Source organism: Pongo pygmaeus, chromosome 21, assembly GCF_028885625.2.
Source record: "Pongo pygmaeus isolate AG05252 chromosome 21, NHGRI_mPonPyg2-v2.0_pri, whole genome shotgun sequence".
Lineage (NCBI taxonomy): Eukaryota > Metazoa > Chordata > Mammalia > Primates > Hominidae > Pongo > Pongo pygmaeus.
In genome coordinates this window covers 20,605,270-20,623,774 of record NC_072394.2, presented here as the reverse complement: position 1 = coordinate 20,623,774, position 18,505 = coordinate 20,605,270, and the positions used below count along the sequence as shown (strand labels likewise).

Here is an 18,505-nt window from a genome sequence, read left to right as displayed (position 1 = left end):
AACCACGTGGCAGTATTTTCTCTTGGTCTCCACACCATCCAGAGAACAGGAATTTTGGAATTCATGTCATAGTTGGCTCTAAAAATTATCTTAAGCAGTTAAAAGCCACTGCAAGCTCAAAATTGGCTACTCTAAGCCCCTTCTGGGAAGAGCAGTGGAAACTGCCCAATGCTGAAGCTTTGTGGCTAAGGCTTTGTCTGTTTCCAATGGCAGCCTGGGTTCAGGGTTCAATTCCTGGCTTAGGGAATGAGTCATTCCTTGTTTGATATCTATACGACCTTTACCACTTGTTGATTCTCCTCCCCTCCATGAACCATCTTGAATTTTCCTTTCTCTGAGCACCTGGGAGGTTATGTTTGGTAAAGTTCAAAAGCCAGAAATACTGGTGATTTGGCATGACTAATGTTGGGTAATAAGAGGTTTAAAAGGATTTTTAAAAAGAGCACTATTGTTAAAAGTCAGCTTAATTAAAACCACATATTGAAGCTCTAACAGCCTGGAACTCCTTGAGAAAAATAGGAGGTGCCACAGACCCTGTTTTGGGAAAAACCTCTGTTTTCCTCATGAAACCCCAGGAACTGAAAGTGGATAGATCTCTCTCAAAATCTAAGGCTCTGTTACGTTTTGCATTGTATTAGCCAACATTTTTGACTTCTGGGGATACCAGATATTACTTCATATTGTGAGAGAGCTTTGGTGTGTAATGACTAGGTAGGAAATATACTTTTAGGGGTGGCTAATGGCAGTTATAGGGAGATACTCAGCTCTTTGTATGTTTGGATCAGAGAAGCATGCTCTTGGCTACCTAGAAGGTATGAAAATGTGCCCACCCCCACAGTGAGAGATAAGACTCACAGGGGGATGGGCTAATCATAGAATGTGCTGATTGTCTTTGGATTGCTTTGCAATGAAATGCATGGTAAAATCATTGCACGTTGTTCTGTAGTGTTTCTCTTTTGGGGATCTAGGATCCAATATGAAAAATGGGACCTTGGTTAAATGGATTAAGGGCGGTGCAAGATGTGCTTTGTTAAACAGATGCTTGAAGGCAGCATGCCCTGTAAGAGTCATCACCACTCCCTAATCTCAAGTACCCAGGGGCACAAACACTGCAGAAGGCCGCAGGGACCTCTGCCTAGGAAAACCAGAGACCTTTGTTCATGTGTTTATCTCCTGACCTTCTCTCCACTATTATCCTATGACCCTCCCATATCCCCCTCTCCGAGAAACACCCAAGAACGATCAATAAATACTTCATAAATTTAAAAAAAAAAATAAAAATAAAAATAAAAATAAAACCAAGATATTTTATTTCCAAAAAAAAAAAAAAAAAAAAAAAAAGAAAAATGGGACCTTTAATTTTGGGGCTTTTTTTGCCTTCCAGTTGTGCCTACTTATTAGGCCATAGAAACTGCATGCTTTCCTGGCCCTGTTCCTCCAAGGGCTCCACCCTGAAACCAGTAATCTAAATAAGAAACTGGAAAATGAAAAACCCTACAATTACTGGATCTTCTGTCTGTCTGTGTATTTATATATGCTGTGTGTGATGTTTATATATGAAAGAGCTCTGATTAATTGGCTTAAAAATAATAAGTGCTTAAATCAAATATTTTGTCAGAAAAATTAAAATTGTAATGACTTTTAGTAGGTTACTGAAGAAACAGTTTTACATGCAAAGTGAAATGTGTTTTGGTAAGAGACTATAAGAAGGCAACAGACTGTGGGTTTTCTTGGGCCTAGTTTAGATAGCTAAGGATTGTTTTAAGTTAGGTAGGATAAAGCTGAAGGTTTGAACAAGTTGTGGAAAGCTTGTGAAAAATTAATGTTGTAAAAAATTCTCTGTATGAACATATTGGCCAAAGTAAAAAGGATATTATTTAGTTTTTCCATAAACTGAACACAACAGGTTTTTCTTAGAGCACTGATCTGTTCTTTCACAAAAATTTGTAAAGGATTATAAAAGGTTTATGAGAATCTTACTTTAAGGTCAAATATTAAAATTAGGTATATTTGTCTATAAGGTTTTATTAAGACTTGGATTTAACATAAGAGTACAGTAATCTAAAGGTGAAATTTGACTTATTTGGTATAAAAGTCATACAGAAACTATTGTCAAATATGAAGTGCTGTTTGGCTTTCTTTGGGCTATATTTGTATAAATATATTATTGGTATGTGTTCCAAAATTATGGGAAACTCCTATAATTCTGATATGGCTTAGTGTATGTTATTAATAGTTATAATTGTTATGTAAAATTGTTGTATGCCATAGAAGTAAACAAATTCCTTTTAAAAAAATTTATTATACTTTAAGTTCTGGGGTACATGTGCAGAATGTGCAGGTTTGTTACATAGGTATACATGTGGCGTGGTGGTTTGCTGCACCCATCAACCTATCATCTACATTGGGTATTTCTCCTAATGCTATCCCTCCTCTAGCTCCCCACCTCCTGACAGGCCCCAGTGTGTGATGTTCCCCTCTCTGGGTCCATGGGTTCTTATTGTTCAACTCCCACTTATGAGTGAGAACATGCGGTGTTTGGTTTTCTGTTCCTGTGTTAGTTTGCTGAGAATGATGGTTTCCAGCTTAATTCATGTCCTTGAGGACATGAATTCATCCTTTTTTATAACTGCATAGTATTACATGGTGTATATGTGCCACATTTTCTTTATCCAGTCTATCTTTGATGGGCATTTGGGTTGGTTCCAAGTCTTTGTTATCATGAATAGTGCTGCAATAAACATACGTGTGCACGTGTCTTTATAGTAGAATGATTTATAATTTTTTGGGTGCATACCAAATGATGGGATTGCTGGGTCAAATGATATTTCTGGTTCTAGATCCTTGAGGAATTGCCACACTGTCTTCCACAATGGTTGGACTAATATACATTCCCACCAACAGTGTAAAAGCATTCCTATTTCTCTACATCCTCTCCAGCATCTGTTGTTTCCTAACTTTTTAATGATCACCATTCTAACTGGAGTGAGATGGTATCTCATTGTGGTTTTGATTTGCATTTCTGAGATCAGACGAGATCGGGCACATTCAGGGTGGTATGGCCATAGACTGATTTGTATTTTTGTAATGACCAGTGATGATGAGCTTTTTTTTCATGTTCATTGGCTGCTTAAATGTCTTCTTTTGAGAAGTGTCTGTTCATATCCTTTTCCCAGTTTTTGATGAGGTTGTTTGTTTTTTTCTTGTCAATTTGTTTAAGTTCCTTTAGATTCTGGATATTAGCCCTTTGCCAGATGGATAGATTGCAAAAATTTTCTCCCATTCTGTAGGTTGCCTGTTCACTCTGATGATAGTTTCTTTTGCTGTGCAGAAGCTCTTTAGTTTAATTAGATCTTGTTTATCAATTTTGGCTTTTGTTGCTATTGCTTTTTGTGTCATGAAGACTTTGCCCATGCCTGTGCCCTGAATGGTATCCCATAGGTTTTCTTTTATGGTTTTTATGATTTTAGGTTTTATGTTTAAGTCTTTAACCCACCTTGAGTTAATTTTTGTATATGGTATAAGGAAGGGGTCCAGTTTCAGTTTTCTGCATATGGCTAGCCAGTTTTCCCAACACCATTTATTAAATAGGGAATCCTTTCTCCATTGTTTGTTTTTGTCAGGTTTGTCAAAGATCAGATGATTGTAGATGTGTGGCATTATTTCTGAGGCCTCTGTTCTGTTCCATTGGTTTATATCTCTGTTTTGGTACCAGTACCATGCTGTTTTGTTTACTGTAGCCTTGTAGTACAGTTTGAAGTCAGGTAGAGTGATGCCTCCAGCTTTGCTATTTTTGCTTACGATTATCTTGGCTATACAGGCTGTTTTTTGGTTCCATATGAAATTTAAAATAGTTTTTTCTAATTCTGTGAAGAAAGTCAGTGGTAGTTTGATGGGGGATATCATTGAGTCTATAAATTACTTTGGACAGTATGGCCGTTTTCATGATATTGATTCTTCCTATCCATGAGCGTGGAATGTTCTTCCATTCATTTGTGTCCTGTCTTATTTCCTTGAGCAGTGGTTTCTTGTTCTCCTTGAAGAGGTCCTTCACATCCCTTGTAAGTTGTATTCCTAAGTATCTGGTTCTCTTTGTAGCAATTATGAATGGGCATTCACTCATAATTTGGCTGTCTGTCTGTTTTTCGTGTATAGGAATGCTTCTGATTTTTGCACATTGATTTTGTATCCTGAGACTTTGCTGAAGTTGCTTATCAACTTAAGGAGATTTTGGGCTGAGAAGATGGGGTTTTCTTTTCTTTCTTTCTTCCTTTCTTTCTTTTTTTTTTTTTAGATGGAAACTCACTCTTGTTGCCCAGGTTGGAGTGCAAGGGTGTGATCTTGGCTCACTCCACCCTCTGCCTCCTGGGCTCAAGCAATTCTCCTGCCTCAGCCTCCTGAGTAGCTGGGATTACAGGCATGTGTCACCATGCCCAGTTAATTTTTTATTTTTAGTAGAGATGGGGTTTCTCCATGTTGGTCAGGCTGGTCTCAAACTCCCGACCTCAGGTGATCTGCCCACCTTGGCCTCCCAAAGTGCTGGGATTACAGGTGTGAGCCACCGTGCCTGGCAATGATGGGGTTTTCTAAATATACAATCATGTCATCTGCAAACAGGAACAATTTGACTTCCTCTCTTCCTATTGAATACCTTTATTTTTTTCTCTTGCCTGATTGCCCTGACCAGAACTTCCAATACTATGTTGAATAAGAGTGGTGAGAGAGGTCATCCTTGTCTTGTGCTGGTTTTCAAAGGGAGTGCTTCCAGCTTTTGCCTATTCAGTATGATATTGGCTGTGGGTTTGTCATAAATAGCTCTTATTATTTTGAGATATATTCCATCAATACCTAGTTTATTGAGAGTTTTTAGCATGAATGGGTGTTGAATTTGATTGAAGGCCTTTTCTGCATCTATTGAGATAATCATGTGGTTTTTGTCATTGGTTCTGTTTATGTGATGGATTACATTTATTCATTTGCATATGTCAAACCAGCCTTGCATCCCAGGGATGAAGCTGACTTCATCATGGTGGATAAGCTTTTTGATGTGCTGCTGGATTTGGTTTGCCAGTGTTTTATTGAGGATCTTTGCATTGATGTTCATCAGGGATATTGGCCTGAAATTTTCCTTTTTTGTGTCTCTGCCAGGTTTTGGTATCAGGATGATGCTGGCCTCATAAAATGAGTTAGGGAGGAGTTCCTCTTTTTCTATTATTTGGAATAGTTTCAGAAGGAATGATATACCAGCTCCTCTTTGTACCTCTCATAGAATTTGGCTGGGAATCCGTCTGGTCCTGGACTTTTTTTGGTTGGTAGGATATTAATTACTGCCTCAACTTCAGAACTGTTATTGGTCTATTCAGGGATTTGACTTCTTCCTGGTTTACTCTTGGGAGGGTGTATGTGTCCAGGAATTTATCCATTTCTTCTAGACTTTCTAGTTTGTTTGCATAGGTGTTTATAGTATTCTCTGATGGTAGTTTGTATTTCTGTGGGATTAGTGGTGATATCCTCTTTATTATTTTTTATTATGTCTATTTGATTCTTCTCTCTTTTCTTTTTTTATTAGTCTTGCTAGCAGTCTATCTATTTTGTTAATCTTTTCAAAAAACCAGCTTCTGGATTCATGGATTTTTTGGAGGGTTTTTTGTGTCTCTGTCTCCTTCAGTTCTGCTCTGATCTTAGTTATTTCTTGTCTTCTGCTAGCTTTTGAATTTATTTGCTCTTGCCTCTCTAGTTCTTTTAATTGTGATGTTAGGGTGTTGATTTTAGACCTTTCCTGCTTTCTCCTGTGGGCATTTAGTGCTATAGATTTCCCTGTAAACCCTGCTTTAGCTGTGCCAAAATTCTGGTATGTTGTGTCTTAATTCTCATTGGTTTCAAAGAACTTATTTATTCCTGCCTTAATTTCATTATTTACCAAGTAGTCATTCAGGAGCAGGTTGTTTGGTTTCCATGTAGTTACATGGTTTTGAGTGAGTTTCTGAATCCTGAGTTCTAATTTCATTGCACTGTGATCTGAGAGACTGTTTATTATAATTCCCATTCTTTTGCATTGGCTGAGGAGTGTTTTACTTCCTATTATGTGGTCAATTTTAGAATAAGTGTGATGCAGTGCTGAGAAGAACGTATATTCTCTTGATTTGGGGTGGAGAATTCTGTAGATGTCTATTAGGTCTGCTTGGTCCAGAGCTGAGTTCAAGTCCTGAATATCCTTGTTAATTTTCTGTCTCATTGATTTGTCTAATATTGACACTGGGGTGTTAAGGTCTCTGACTATTAATGTGTGGGAGTCTAAGTCTCTTTGTAGGTCTTTAACAGCTTGCTGTATGAATTTGGGTGCTTCTGTATTGGGTGCATGTATGTTTAGGATAGTTAGCTCTTCCTGTTAAATTGATCCCTTTACCATTATGTAATGCCCTTTTTGTCTTTTTTGATTGTTGTTGGTTTAAAGACTGTTTTATCATAGACTAGGATTGCAACCTCTGCTTTTTTTTTTTTTTTTTTTTTTGCTTTCCACTTGCTTGGTAAACAGTCCTCCATCCCTTTATTTTGAGCCTATGTGTATCTTTGCATGGGTGATGGGTCCCCTGAATATACAGCACACCAATGGATCTTGACTCTTTATCCAATTTGCCAGTCTGTGTTTTTTAACTGGGGCATTTAGTCCATTTACATTTAAGGTTAATATTGTTATGTGTGAATTTGATCCTGTCATGATGATGCTAGCTGGTTATTTTGCCCATTAGTTGATGCAGTTTCTTCATAGTGTCAATGGTCTTTACAATTTGATATGTTTTTGCAGTGGCTGGTACTGGTTTTTCCTTTCCATATTTAGTGCTTCCTTCAGGAGCTCTTGTAAGGCAGGCCTGGTGGTGACAAAATCTTTCAGCATTTGCTTGTCTGTAAAGGATTTTATTTCTCCTCACTTATGAAGCTTAGTTTGGCTGCATATGCAATTCTGGGTTGAAAATTCTTTTATTTAAGAATGTTGAATATTGGCCTTACTTTCTTCTGGCTTTTAGGGTTTCTGCAGAGAGTTCTGCTGTTAGTCTGATGGGCTTCCCTTTGTGGGTAACTTGATCTTTCTGACTGCCCTTAACATTTTTACCTTCATTTCAACCTTGGTGAATCTGATTATATGTCTTGGGGTTGCTCTTCTTGAGGAGTATCTGTGTGGCCTTCTCTGTATTTCCTGAATTTGAATGTTTACCTGTCTTGCTAGGCTGGGGACGTTCTCCTGGATAGTATCCTGAAGAGTATTTTCCAACTTGGTTCCATTCTCCCTGTCACTTTGAGGCACACCAATCAAACATAAGTTTGGTCTTTCCACATAGTCCCATATTTCTTGGGGGCTTTGTTTGTTCTTTTTCATTCTTTTTCTTTAATCTCATTTTCACACTTTATTTCATTAAGTTGATCTTCAATCTCTAACATCCTTTCTTCCACTTGATCAGTTCAGCTATTGATACTTGTGTATGCTTCACGAATTTTTTCATGAGTTTTTCAGCTCCATCAGGTCATTTATGTTCTTCTCCAAACTGATTATTCTAGTTAACAATTCCTTTAACCTTTTTTCAAGGTTCTTAGCTTCTTTGCATTGGGTTAGAACATATTCCTTTAGCTCAGAGGAGTTTGTTATTACCCATCTTCTGAAGACTACTTCTGTCAAACTCATTCTCCATCCAGTTTTGTTCCCTTGCTGGTGAGGAGTTGCAATCCTTTGGAGGAGAAGAGGCATGCTGGTTTTTGGAATTTTCAGCCTTTCTGCACTGGTTTTTCCTCATCTTCATGGCTTTATCTACCTTTGTTCTTTGATGTTGGTGACCTTTGGATGGGGTTTTTGTGTGGACATTCTTTTTGTTGATGTTGATACTATTCCATTCTGTTAGTTTTCCTTCTAACAGTCAGGCCCCTTTGCTGCAGGTCTGCTGGAGTTTGCTGGAGGTCCACTCCAGACCTGTCTGGGTATCACTAGTGGAGGCTGCAGAACAGGAAAGATTGTTGGCTGTTCCTTCTTCTGGAAGCTTCGTCCCAGAGGGGCACCCTCCAGATGCCAGCTGGAGCTCTCTTGTATGAGATGTCTGTTGACCCCTGCTGAGAGATGTCTCCCAGTAAGGAGGCATTGGGGGTCAGGGACCCACTTTAGGAGGCTGTCTGTCCCTTAGCAGAGCTCGAGCACTGTGCTAGGAGATCTGCTGCTCTTTTCAGAGCTGGCAGGCAGGAATGTTTGTCTGCTGAAGCTGAGCCCACAGCCACCCCTTCTCCCAGGTGCTCTGTCCCAGGGAGATGGGAGTTTTATCTATAAACCCCTGACTGGGGCTACTGCCTTTCTTTCAGAGATGCCCTGCCCAGAGAGGAGGAATCTAGAGAGGCAGTCTGGCTACAGTGGCTTTGCTGAGCTCTGGTGGGCTCTGCCAAGTTCAGTGGCTTTGTTTACTTCCTGGTGGCTTTGTTTACACTGTGAGGGGAAAACCACCTGCTCAGGCCTCAGTAATGGCAGACACCCATCCCCCTACCAAGCTCAAGCATCCCAGGTGGACTTCAGACTGCTATGCTGGCAGTGAGAATTTCAAGCCAGTGGATCTTAGCTTGCTGGGCTCCATGGGGGTGGGATCCATGGAGCTAGACCACTTGGCTCCCTGGCTTCAGCCCCTTTACAGGGTAGTGAGCATTTCTGTCTCACTGGCATTCCAGGTGCCACTGGGGTATGAAAAAAATCCTGCAGCTAGTTTAGTGTCTGCCCAAACAGCTGCTCAGTTTTGTGCTTGAAACCCAGGGCCCTGGTGGTGTAGGCACCCAAGGGAATCTCCTGGTCTGCACGCTGCCAATACTGTGGGAAAAGCATAGTATCTGGGCCAGAATGCACCATTCCTCACATCATAGTCCCTCATGGCTTCCCTTGGCTAGGGGAGGGAGTTCCCTGACCCCTTGCACTTCCTGGGTGAGACAATGCCCCATCCTGCTTTGGCTTGCCTTCTGTGGGCTGTGCCCAACTGTCTAACCAGTCCCAATGAGATGAGCTGGGTACCTCAGTTGGAAATGCAGAAATCACCTGCTTTCTGCATTGATCTCACTGGGAACTACAGACCAGAGCTATTCCTATTTGGCCATCTTGACAGCCGGCAAGAAGTAACCAAATTTCTTAGTCAATTTTGGCTTTAATAGTGACTGTCCTAAGATTTTTTTGTCACTCACAGACAATTGTCTTGTTCTGATCCTCTTTAAACTGTGGTTTATAATCAGCTATAGGACTTTGACAGATGTTCCTGAATGCAGGTTTCTGATAACTTTGGAGACTGTGACATTAAAATAGGGGGAAAAAAACTTTTAGAACTCTCTTGGAGAGCTGAAATGTTCATGAATATCAAACAGAACAAGAGGTAACTGCATGGACTGATCTAACAGAAAACTGAAGTAATCTTTTTGAAAATTTTTGCTTAAAATGCTGAGGATACTTTGTTTTGTTTTCCAGAGTCAAGGAAACTTTTCTTTTGAGCTATATACAGCTTTTAACAATTGAGTAAGGTATACTCCTGTGAATAAAATTTGGAGCATATTTGTTTCTCTCTACCTGATTTCTCCAGAATTTGAAAACTATTTCTGAGTATTCTTAACTTATGGCAATATAGTTATTTGCATAAGTGCAATAATAATCTGGACGCAATTGGAGAAACTACTTAATTTACCAAGGCTTTGACTGGAATGGCGTAGTTTCCTTTTAAGAATCAAAGTTGACTTACAGAGCCAATAAAAGCGCCTTGGGATAATTGGCCTCATACATTGTCTGCATAGTGCCTGTACAGGGTTTCCAACCTGTGGTAAGTAAAGAATGTCACTTTTTTTTTTTTTTTTTGAGATGGAGTCTCACTCTGTCACCCAGGCTGGAGTGCAGTGGTGCAATCTCAGCTCACTGCAACCTCTGCCTCCCAGGTTCAAGCGATTCTGCTATCTCAGCCTCCCAAGTAGCTGGGACTACAGGTGCACACCACCATGCCCAACTAATTTTTGTATTTTTAGTACAGATAGTGTTTCACCATATTGGCCAGGTTGGTCTCAAACTCCTGACCTCATAATGTGCCTTCCTTGGCCTCCCAAAGTGCTGGGATTACAGGCATGAGCCACCGTGCCTGGCCAAGTATGTCACTTTCTAACAGGCCCAGGAGCCCCAAATTACCTTGTGACCACAAGAGAAAAGGAATTTCCCAACTTATAGGTATTTGAGGGTACAAACTCAAGGCTGGGCTTGGCTTTGAAAAAAGTCTTATCTGAGATTCATTTTATGGAACAATGTTCCATCAAAGCCAATTAAAAAAGCCTATGTGAAAATTATTCTTGCTGCACTTTACAAATAATCTGGCCAAGTATAAGACTAAAGCTTATTTTTGCAAACAAATTCATCCTACCATTATTTGTCTTTAGTAAAAATGTGAGATTGGAGAGAGAAAAATTATGTTTCAAAAACTGTGGTATACTTGTTATTAGATTCTAGTCTTATCAGTTGTTTTTGAACTGTTTTTTACCATACCGATGCTTTCTGACTCAGCTCCTCTCTACCCTGAATATGAGATGCCCTAATAGTTAGGCAGGAATATCATTGCCCCTATTCAGCCTGAAGAAGTTATAGAAGATAGATCTTCATCTGCTTACAGCCTTTAGGATTAAAGTTTCCCTTGTAAAAGGGAGGGGGGAAATATGCCAGAGGTGTTTGAACCAGAGCAACTCAATCTTGAATAGGGGCTGGGTAAAATAAGGCTGAGACCCATGGAGCTGCATTCCCAGAAGGTTGGGTGTTCTAAGTCACAGGATGAGATGGGGGTTGGCACAAGATACAGGTTACAAAAACTTTGCTGATAAAAGAATGCAGTAAAGAAGCTGGCCAAAACCCACCAAAACCAAGATGGCAATGAAAAAGTGTCCTCTGGCTCATTATATACTAATTATAATGCATTAGCATGCTAAGAGACATCCCACCAACACCACAACAGTTTATAAATGCCATGACAATGTCAGGAAGTTTCCTTATGTGGTCTAAAAATGGGAGGAACCCTCAGTTCTGGTAATTGCCCACCCCTTTCCTCGAAAACTCATGAATAATCCATCCCTTGTTTAGCCTATAATCAGGAAATAACCATAAAAACAACCAACCAGCAGCCTCAGGGCTGCTCTGCCTATGGAGTAGCCATTCTTATATTCCTTTACTTCCTTAATAAACTTGATTTCACTTAATAAAAAGAAATTATAGTATATACATGCAAAGGAATATTATTTAGTCCTTAAAAAGGAGGAAATCCTGCCATTTGTGACAACATAGATGGACCCAGAGGACATTATGTTAAGCAAAGTAAGCCAGGCACAGCAATACAAATGCTGCAGGATCTCATTTATGGGTGTATCTTAGTCCATTTGTGCTGCTATAACAAAATATCTGGGACTGGGTAACTTATAAACAACAGAAATTTATTTCTTATGTTTCTGGAGGCTGGGAAGTCCAAGATCAAGACACTAGCATTGGTGTCTGATGAAGGCTGCTGTCTGCTTCCAAGATGGTGTCTTGTTGCTGCTTCCTCCAGAGGGATGCATGTGTCCTCACATGCAGGAAGATAGAATGGTGAGAGAGCACTCCTTTTGACTTTGAGCCTTTTAGTAAGGGTGCTAATCCCATTCATAAGAGTAGAGCCCTCATGACTTAATCACATCACAAAGACCATACCTCTTAATACTACTGCACTGGGGATGGCTTCAACATAAATTTTGGAGGGGATGCCATCATTCAAACCATAGCAATGTGGACTCTAAAATAATTGAATTCATAAAAGCAGAGAGTAGAATGGTGGTTTTCATGGGCTGGGGGGAGGGGGAAATGGGGAGATGATGATCAGAAGGTACCAAGCTTCAGTTATCCAGGACGAATGAGCTCTGGAGATTTGTGTGGCATGATGCCTATAGCTAACAATACGACATTGTATACCTAAAATTTACTAAGGCAAGTTGATCTTATGGTAAGTGTTATTATCAAAACAGTGACTAAAACAAAATCCAAATACAAATAATAAAGGGGCTGGGTGCAGTGGTTCACAGCTGTAATCCCAGCACTTTGGGAGGCCGAGGTAGGTGGATCACTTGAGGTCAGGAGTGTGAGACCATCCTGGCCAACATGGTGAAACCGTGTCTCTACAAAAAATACAAAAATTAGCTGGGCATAGTGGCCTGTGCCTGTGATCCCAGCTGCTCAGGAGGCTGATGTGGGAGGATCACTTGAGCCTGGGAGGCAGAGGTTGCAGTGAGCCATGATCGTGCCACTGCACTCCAGCATGGGTGACAGAGCAAGACTCTGTCTCAATAATAATAATAATAATAATAATCATATTAATAATAATAAAGGGGTGGGAGGAAACTTCGGGAGGTGATGGATGTGTTTATGGCCTTGATGGTGGTGATGATTTCACAGGTACATACTTATTCCCAAACTTATCAAAATGTATACATTAAATATATACAGCTTTTTATATGTTCATTTTACCTCAATAGAGTGGTTTTCTTTAAAAAAAGAATTAACAACAATCTGGCAGGTCCATGGGGAGGAGAGGCCCAGGTGGCTGAGGAAAGAGCGTCTGCATCCTGGAGCCCCGTCTGGGGACATGGGGGAACATGTGAGGCTGTGGCACAGAGAGCCCTGCCAAGAAGGATATGGCTCCAGCTTCATATTGAAAAAGAAGGGTCTCTTGCAACTGGCCAACAAAAGCATCATTAGAACTGGACAAGGTGGACATTCTGACCCGAAGGATGGCTCTGGGGGGCAGGAGTGCTGGCCATGGGAGCAGGAGAGGCTGCACATTTTGCTGCTTATGTTTTTGCACCTGCCATCTTGGTCACCCTCACCCCCCCAGCCCTCTGAGTGTTCTCATAAGTGCAATATTATCTTCCTATTTTTTAAATGAGCACTTGAACATTTATGGGAAAACAGGCTGCATATTGGGGTCAACTGTGATGGTTATCCATACCCCAGAAGAAGAGGAAGTCACTTCTTTGCACGAAATGGAAATGAAATTGAGAGACCCAGGATTTATTTCCTTTGCTGTGATCATAATTGTGATCTTGGTGTTGATTATGATTGTGGCTCCCAAGAAAGGACAGACCAATATATTGGTCTATGTTTCAATCTGTTCTTTGACTGGAGCATTTTCAGTTTCTCATGCCAAAGGCCTGGGTATTGCCATTAAGGAATTACTAGAATGGAAGCCAGTTTAGAAGCATGCCCTGGTCATTGTTTTGCTGGCTATACTTGTGTTTTTGGTGACTACACAGATTAACTATCTCAAGGCACCAGACACCGTTAATACATCTCCTGTGACTCCCATTTATTTTGCGTTCTTCACATCCATGGTAGTGACTTGCTCTGCCATCTTACTCCAAGAGTGGTATGGCATGAAAGCTGGAGATATCATCGAGACCCTGAATGGATTCTTCACTATTATCCTTGGCATCTTTCTTCTACATGCTTTTAAAAATACTGACATTACCTGGAGTAAGCTGACATCCACTGCTAAGAAAGAAGTCATCTCTCTGAATGGCAATGAGAGCAGTCCTGTTTTACTAGAGAACTTGGAGTGTTTAGCCCTGGATACAATGATAACATTACCTTGTTTAGCAGAACTGATGATTGAAGTCTCTAGAAACACTGAATTTTAACCAGTATGAGACAGTCAAAGAGGAAAATGAATGCTTGCTTCTTGGAACTAGGAAAGTTAGCATTTTTGAAGTTCTAACTAATTTAGATGTGAGGCCAAGTACAAATGCCATCTTTTTGGCCATTAAATTTGAAAATCAGATTGATTCTCCTCCAGAAGACGTCTGCTGCTTTTCATTTCTGCAAATTTTGAAATATTCCCTAGGGATCAAAGAAGTCAAAGAATTCAAAGAGCTATGTGTGTCTCAGAATAATCTCTTTCTTCTGGCCACAATATATTTGTCTCTGCCAGGTGGCTCTTCATTTTTTCCTTGGTGGCTGTATGACTTACATTCATCAATAGAAAGTTAGCAGTGTTCTGATAAGCAGAGTATCAGTTATTTTCTCTGATAAGTCATAATTTCAAATTATTGAAACTGAGAAGTGAGATCACCAGTGCTTTGTCCTCCCTTCTGCAACTTCCATCTTCTTAAACTGGTTAGCTAATTAATTATCTTAAAGGAAAAACAAGCCTGCTTTGGAAATTTATTCCTTAATGGGCTAGAATACACAAGACATACCCACCCACGAAAAGCTTATAAGTTGTAACTTACTGACATATCATAAGAATTTACTACCCATTAAAGAGGAAGAATGGAGGAAAAGAAAAATACTTTAGACCTCAAATAAAGGAAACTGTTTTTTTTCTTTTCACACAAACAAACACACATGCTATTGTTTTCACAGGTTCCTTTAATTAACTCAGACCTGGATGACATAAAATGAAGTTTCTGAAGAAGTTCAGGTAAATTCAGCTTTGGAGTCACTTATGTTCATTTTGTTCCTTTCTTTTACTATTATCCCAAAGGTTATTTTTCTTGTTGACATAGAGATTTTTTTGTAAAATAATCGCTGGGTTATTTCAGGATTATACTGTACACTTCAATTGTTCTCAAGTGTTTTATCCCTAAAGGGTGAGTTTTCCATAGACTGTGTGGAAACAGCTAGAAAAATCTTTGTGAAAAATCTGAACAAATTATCTTGATGGCTGTCTTGAAATTTGGTACTTCTTCCCTTATTAAGGAAATTATGATGAGTTACTAATCTTTAAAAATAGGTATATCCTAATAGAGAGTCAACTTCCTGCAAAACAAAATATTAATACCCCAGGGGTTACTGCAAGACAATACCTTTTGCACATTAAAATGTCCATAGCATTTTCCTATTTCAATGCATGGCAGCAATTCCATTTTTGGTGGTCTTTAACATAATGGACAGATTTACTATCACTTACTGATTTTATGGAAAAGAAATTGGCTATCTTATTTCTATACTAAACTTATTTTTCTTATCTTATTTCTTATCTCTTATGTCTTTTTCTTATCTTATTTCTATACTAAGCCTATTTTTCTCAAAACACAAATTCTAACTGAAAAGTTGTCATTAAAAAAATTTCAGGTTGACTGGATTTTTTCTGCTCTAACTTTAAATGTTGTTAGGTTTTGTTTCTTGTTTCTAAGGTAGCTCAAGTCTTCCCAGGGTAGTAATAGTAAATCTTATTCTTCAGAATTCTTTTAAGCTGACTTCAGCATTTCCCCAGTTTTATTAAACTAGGACCAATGTCCACAATGACAACCTGAGATGGCTGCAAGGCCCTAATGTGCCATTGCAGTCTTTTCAGCACAGTGTAGTGTTGAGTACGATTCCATGCATTCTAAATTTTTGAAAATTGATGATCCATGGAAGGTCCGTGGAATTACACCTCAGATCAAATATGTGTTTACTCTGTTCATTGCTGTTTCACTTTAGTTGTATATGAGACATATAAGCTATGAACACAAGTTTGTAGGAAAAGTATCTTATGGCTGGGTGGTGGCTCACACCCGTAATCCCAACATTTTGGGAGGATGAGGTGGGAGGATTACTAGATCCCAGGAGTAGTTTCAGACCAGCCTGGGCATTGCAAGACATCATCACTAAAAAAAAATGTAAGAAATATCAACTGAGTGTGGTGGTGTGCACCTGGAGTCCCAGCTACGTCAGGAGGCTGAGTTGTGAAAGTATCTTCTGAAAAGATAGCATTTGAAAACTGCAGAAATTATTTAATTTTTTTTCTTTTAGTATTAAGAGCTTTATTGATTTCTCTAGGACACCTTCTTGGTGAGGAAATTAATGGCAGTTTTCTTGACATCCAACCTGAGACTGTAGTGGTTCTCTGTTCTGGTGAATTTAAGTTTCAGAAATTGATCTGTGTCACCTGTTACAAAGATTTTGCCCTTGGTATGTTATGCTCAGGTCAAAGGTTCCTGAAACACAAGGCTCAGTGTGTACCCTGGATGGGAAAATGAACTGGTGTTGACATATATGCATGCCCAGGAGGAAGACTGGGAAAGACTTAATGAGTTGGAGTATGCAGAGAAACAATGAAATATTGAAAACTGTCTATACAAAAATCACTGTTTGGCATATGCATTAAAAAACAATATGTTATTGCAAATTTAACACTAAAATTATTTTCTCAAACAGAAGATATTGTCTAAGGGAGAATAAAATGCTGAACCCCTATATTCTGACTGTTAGTCTTACCTGGTAGTTTATGTATGTATTTCAATACTTTGTCATCATGTAGATATCTTAAGATTTATTATGTGAATATCTGCATGTGTGTCGTTAAGGATTACAAATTAGTGCTCACACAAGAATTAACAACAATCCTTCTCAAACTCTTCCAAAAAGTAGAAGAAGAGGGAAAGCTTTCTATCTAACTAATTCTCTGAGGCCAGCATTACCCTAATACCAAAGCCAGATAAAGACATCACAAGAAAAGAAAAATATAGATCATATCCCTTGTGAGTACACATATTAGTCAGGTTGGGTTGCCATAACAAAATGCTATAGATTGGGTGGTTTAAACAACAGACATTTATTTCTCACAGTACTGGAGGCTGGAAGTCCCAGATGAAGGCCCAGCGAGGTTGTCTGGAGGGGGCTCTTTCCTGATTTGCAGATGGCCACCTTGTCACTGCAGTCCTCAGATGGCCTTAGCTCTGAGTGCATGTGACAAAAGAGAGAGGGAGAGATATTTCTCTCTTCCTCTTCTTATAAGGCCACCAATCCTGTTGAATTAGGCCTTATGAACTTAATAATCTTAATTACCTTCTAAGGGCCCTATCTCTAAATCAGCCACATTAGGGGTTAGGGATTTATCTATAAATTTTTGGGGAACACAATTCAGTCCATAGCAGTATAAATACAAAAAACTAGCAAATCGAATTCAACATATTTAGAGGAGTACACATCATAACCAAGTGGGACTTATTCCAGGAATGCAAGCATGGTTCAATATATGAAAATCAATCTGTTTTACATACTACGTTAATAGAATGAAGGAAAGAAACATGATCACCTCCATCAATGCAGAAAAAGCATTTGACAAAATTGAACACCTTTTTATGATAAAAGCAATTGACAAAGTAGGAGTAGAAGAAACTTCTTCAATATCATAAAGAACATTTGGTGAGAACTGAACAATGAGAACCCATGGACACAGGAAGGGGAACATCACACATCGGGGCCTGTTGTGGGGTAGGGGGAAGGGGGGAGGGATAGCATTAGGAGATATACCTAATGTTCAATGATGAGTTAATGGGTACAGCACACCAACATGGCACATGTATACATATGTAACTAACCTGCACATTGTGCACATGTACCCTAAAACTTAAAGTATATAAAAAAAAGAACATTTGTGAAAATCCCACAACTAACATCCCACCATCAAAAGTGAAAGACTGATATCATTCCTTATAAACTCAGAAATAAGGAATGGATACCCACTTTTGCCACTTCCATTCAACATTGCAGTAGAAGTTCTAGCCAAAGAAATTAGACAAGAAAAAAAGGCATCTAAATTGAAAAGCAAGAAGTAAAATTATCTCTATGGCACGACATAATTTTATATATAAAAAATTTAAAGAATTCATAAAAAATCCATAAGTGCTAATAAACAAGTTCAGCAAATTTGCAGGGTACAAGGTCAATACATTAAATCAGCTGTACTTCTATATACTAGCAATGAACAACCTGAGAAAGAAATTAAGAAAACCATCCTGTCCGGGTGTGGTGGCTCATGCCTGTAATCCCAGCACTTCTGGAGACTGAGGTGGGAGGATTGCTTGAGGCCAGGAGTACAAAACCAGCCTAGGCAACAGAGCAAGACCCAGTCTCTTTAAAAAAATTGCCAGGTGTGGTGGCGTTTGCCTGTAGTCCCAGCTACTCAGCAGGCTGAGGTAGGAGGATCACTTGAGCCCAGGTGTTTGAGACTACAGAGAGCTAGGATCACCATTGTACTCCAGCCTGGGCAACAGAGCAAGATCCTGACTCTATTTAAAAAATCAGAAAAGAAAACAATTCTATTTATAATAGCATAAAAAAGAATAAAATACATAGGAATAAATTTAAACCAAGAGGTGCAAGATTTGTGCACTGAAAATTATAAAACATTACTGAAAGAAACTTAAAAAGATTCAAATGGGAAGCCACTTTGTGTTTGTGGATTGGGAGACGTAGAGTTGTTAGAATGGCATTGCTCCTGAAAGTGACCTACGGATGCATTGCAATGCCTTTCAAAATACCAACGGTCTTTTTTGCAGAAATGAAAAAGCTGATTCTAAAATTCACCTGGAATTGCAAGACCCCAAATAGCCAAAACAATCTTGAAAAAAAAATAAAGTTTGAAGACACACACTTTCCAATTTCAAAGCTTGACTACAAAGCTACAGTAATCAAAGAATCATGGTTGCAGCATAAGGATGGACCAGTGAAATGGAATTGAGA

General features: G+C 39.2%; 1 long non-coding RNA gene and 1 pseudogene across 1 annotated transcript in view; both read left to right on the top strand.

Annotated features, from left to right (window-relative positions):
* LOC134738922 (uncharacterized) overlaps positions 1 to 16,089 on the top strand; it is a 38,588-nt gene extending 22,499 nt beyond the window's left edge. Inside the window, exons 2-4 of the long non-coding RNA XR_010125206.1 lie at positions 11,482 to 11,611; positions 14,417 to 14,474; positions 15,965 to 16,089. This is a non-coding gene — a long non-coding RNA (uncharacterized LOC134738922). The remainder of the gene's footprint in view (positions 1 to 11,481; positions 11,612 to 14,416; positions 14,475 to 15,964) is intronic.
* Positions 12,642 to 13,667, top strand: LOC129021565 (magnesium transporter NIPA3-like; annotated as a pseudogene).
* Positions 16,090 to 18,505: the final 2,416 nt, after the last annotated feature.